Source organism: Colobus angolensis, unplaced genomic scaffold, assembly GCF_000951035.1.
Source record: "Colobus angolensis palliatus isolate OR3802 unplaced genomic scaffold, Cang.pa_1.0 Scaffold108, whole genome shotgun sequence".
Classification (NCBI taxonomy): domain Eukaryota; kingdom Metazoa; phylum Chordata; class Mammalia; order Primates; family Cercopithecidae; genus Colobus; species Colobus angolensis.
In genome coordinates, this window is record NW_012111808.1 from 5,353,701 (window position 1) to 5,357,364 (window position 3,664).

The 3,664-nt window shown below is 37.6% G+C and overlaps 1 long non-coding RNA gene across 1 annotated transcript; it reads right to left on the reverse strand.

Moving 5' to 3' along the window:
* Positions 1–421: 421 nt before the first annotated feature.
* Positions 422–774, reverse strand: LOC105516920. Its single transcript, XR_001002577.1, has 2 exons — positions 680–774; positions 422–603 (listed from the first exon to the last, which is right to left on the reverse strand). It is a non-coding gene; the product is annotated as an uncharacterized LOC105516920 (long non-coding RNA).
* Positions 775–3,664: the final 2,890 nt, after the last annotated feature.

Consider the following 3,664-nt stretch of genomic DNA (forward strand, 5'->3'; position numbering starts at 1 on the left):
CTGAGGCAGAAGGATTGTTGGAGGTTGCAGTGAGCTGTGATCGTACCACTGCACTTCAGCATGAGCAACAGAGGGAGACTCAGTCTTGGAAAAAAGAAACAGAAAGTAGAATGGTGGCTGCCAGAGGCTAGGGGCAGCAGGCAATGGGGAATTGTTGTTTAATGGGTATGGAGTTTCAGTTTTGCAAGATAAAAAGAGTTCTGGAGACAGATGGTGGTGATGGGTCATGGCCACACAGCAGTGGAGATGTATGGAATGCCACTGGTCTGTGAACTTAAAGACGGTTATGATAATAAGTTTTATGTTTTGCGTATTTTACAACCTTTTAAAAACAAAAAGTGTGTGCTATTGTGGGAGCCAAAAGAACAGAGCATTTGTGGGGGATGCAGTATAGTCAGGAGGCATGCCAAAAGGCCAAGCGTGATTAGAACTAAAAGATGTTTATTTATTAATACTTTACTAATGTGGTGACCACTAACGTTCTTTTAAAAAGTAGTTTTCTAGGCATGGTGGGGACAGAAGTCAGGTTTCTATGGATTAAAGACTGGAGGGTTTCCAGTCAAGTTGGCCTTGGAAGTTCAGGACTTAAGGTCCTCCTCTTTGCTGAAATATAACAAAACATAAAAACATATAAAAACAAATGAAAACATAAAAACAGGTCAGTATAAATAGCACACACACACTTGCTGCAATAAAACCAAGCTACAAAGGTTTCCTGACTGCTCTTAAATGTTCTCAACAGCATTATGGGGCAGTATTTCCTTGTCCTCAGTATTTCCTTGTCCTCAGTATTTCCTTGTCCTTCACCTGGGCCAGTGGTGAAGTCAATTGTGAAAGGGGAGTGAGAGGAAATGAGAGAGAGAGACAGAGAGAGAGATAAATTATCCAAAATTCCATTGAGATTAAGCCAAAATTCCAAATATATAAAAACAACTAACAAAGGCATCCAACAAAATCAACAGTCAAAAGATAAATTCATTCTACACGATTGCAATAATAAAATATTATTAAACTATTTAAAAAATATATATATTTAAGATCTACAGAGTAATAAATGAAGAACTTACATACCTAATAGAAATTTTGCAGGCAATAAAAGGAATAATGAAGAGAATCGTGAAAAGAAATAACAAAGAAGCAATATTTGAGGAGATGATGGCTGAGAATGCTCCATGATCACAAACAAGTCCTTAGATCAAAAGTGCTCTCCTCATGCCAGAAGGTTAAATAAAAATAAAATCACACCTAGAAATAACATAATGAAACAGCTGAATAAAAATTCCAGAGAGGAAACCTTAGAAGCTACCAGAGAAATAGCAGTCAGATTAGCTAAAAAGGAATAAGAATTACACAGCCCCATGCTTCTCATCAGCAATAACAGAAACTAGAAGACCATGAGGTGGTATCTTCACAGTGTTGAGGGTAATATAAACCATTTTTCAAGTCATTATTCAAGAAGAAGGACAAAACTAAGACATCAGGAATGCACCAGCCACCAACAGTCCCTATTAAAGGAGACACCTCAGCAGAGAATAATGTGAACCCAAAGCAACAGTGTGAGACACAACACGCAATTGTATAGACAGACATCAATAAAATAGTTCAGAAAATCAGTGTTTTAAAAATTATCTTTCAGGTTTTAAAAAGGTGAAATTAAAACTCTAGAAACAATTACAAATATGTATGAGAAGGTTCATAGCAGTTTTATTCATAGTGGTTAAAACCCAGAAACAAGACAGGTGTATATTAATAGGTGAATGGAAAAATAACTTGTGATATATTCATACAATAAAATATTACTTAGCAAAAACTACACAAAAGACTGATAGGTGAATTAATATGAACAAATTTTGCAGACATGCTGAATGAAAAAAGCCAGACCCAAAAGTCCACATCAATACTCCATTATTTCATTTATATAAAGTTCAAGAGCAGGCAAAAGGAATTCATGGTGTCAACACAGGGGTTATACTTAGAAGGGGAGTATTTGTTGGGATGGATTACAGGAAGTCTGTGGAGTAATGTAAATGTTATATATCCTGGATTACAGGAAATCTGTGGAGTAATGTAAATGTTGTATATCCTTTTTTTTTTTTCTTTTTGGGAGACAGGGTCTCATTTACGATGGAGTGCACTGGCACGATCGTAGCTTACTGCAGCCTGGACCTCCTGAGCTCAAGTGACTGTCAGGCCTCAGCCTCCCAAGTATACAGGCATGCACTACCTCGCCTGGTTAATTATTATTATTATTTGTAAATTTTTTATAGAGACAGGGTCTTGCTTTGTTGCCCAGGCTGGTTTCAAACTCTTGGACTTAAGTGATCCTCCCACTTTGGCCTCCCAACTTGCTGGGATTGCAGGCGTGCCCAGCCTATACCTTGGTTTTTACAGTTCATTGAGCTGTATGCTGAATATTTATGCACTTTATGTAAACTGTAGCTCACTTTTTTAGAAACCTGCCAGCATTATAAAATTGTGGGCATTATAAAATCAGTAAAAAACCTGCCAGCATTATAAAATCAGTAAAAGTTCTGCAATTAATCATTTTAAACTCATGATCCCTAATAACCAAATAGTGGGAAGTAATTATGATGAAAGAGATAATGATGTAAGGAGTAGAAGAAAATGCAAACAAACAAACAAACCCTTCACTTTCATCCATGTCTTCAGAAGATAAGAAAGGATATTGCATATATGAAGCAAGGTCAGGGATGCTAAACATAAGGAACATTTTGAAAACAACAACAACAAAAAATTGTTAGAAATTAAAAATATAATTTTAAAAACTTCAAAGTATTAGAGAATAAAATAAAAGTCATTTATTGGAAAACAGGAAAAAAAAGGCAAAGACAAGAATAGGAAGGAAAATAACAAAATTAGAGGATCCATTTAACAGATCTAACATCTGAATCAGGCATTCTTAACCTGGGGTCCCCAGACTCCTAAAAGGTCTGTGGAATGAGTTCATTCATAAACCGATATGGTAAAATAATACATCTTTATTTTCCCTAACCCCTAACAAATACATAACATTTCCTCTTTTAAATGTCCAGGCAGCCAGGTGTGGTGGCTCATGCTTATACTACCAACATTTTGGGAGGCTGAGGTGGAAGGATCACTTGAGCCCAGGAGTTCAAGGCCACCCTGGGCAACATAGCAAGACCTCATCTTTACAAAAAATAAAAACATTAGTCAGGCGTGGTGCTGTCCCTGTAGTCCCAGTACTTGGGAGCCTGAGGCGGAAGGGTCACTTGAGCCCGGGAGCTCGACGCTGCAGTGAGCTAAAATGGCATCACTGCACTTCAGCCTGGGAGACAGACCCTGTCTCTAAACAATAAGTAAAAGTAAGTAAGAATAAGTAAGCTGGGCGCGGTGGCGTGTGCCTGTAATCCCAGCTACTCGGGAGACTGAGGCAGGAGAATCGCTTGAACCTGAGAGGGGGGAGATTGCAGTGAGCCGAGATCTCACCATTGCACTCCATCCTGGGTGACAGAATTTGACTCCATCTTAAAAAACAAAAACAAACAAACACACACAAAAAAACAGTAAGTAAATACGTAAGCAACAAAGTACAACTTTACTGCAACTTTGTCACCAATAGAAATCATAGATATTTTACAATCATATTGCAGTTGTTACAGATATCTTAAAATTAGTTTGCATT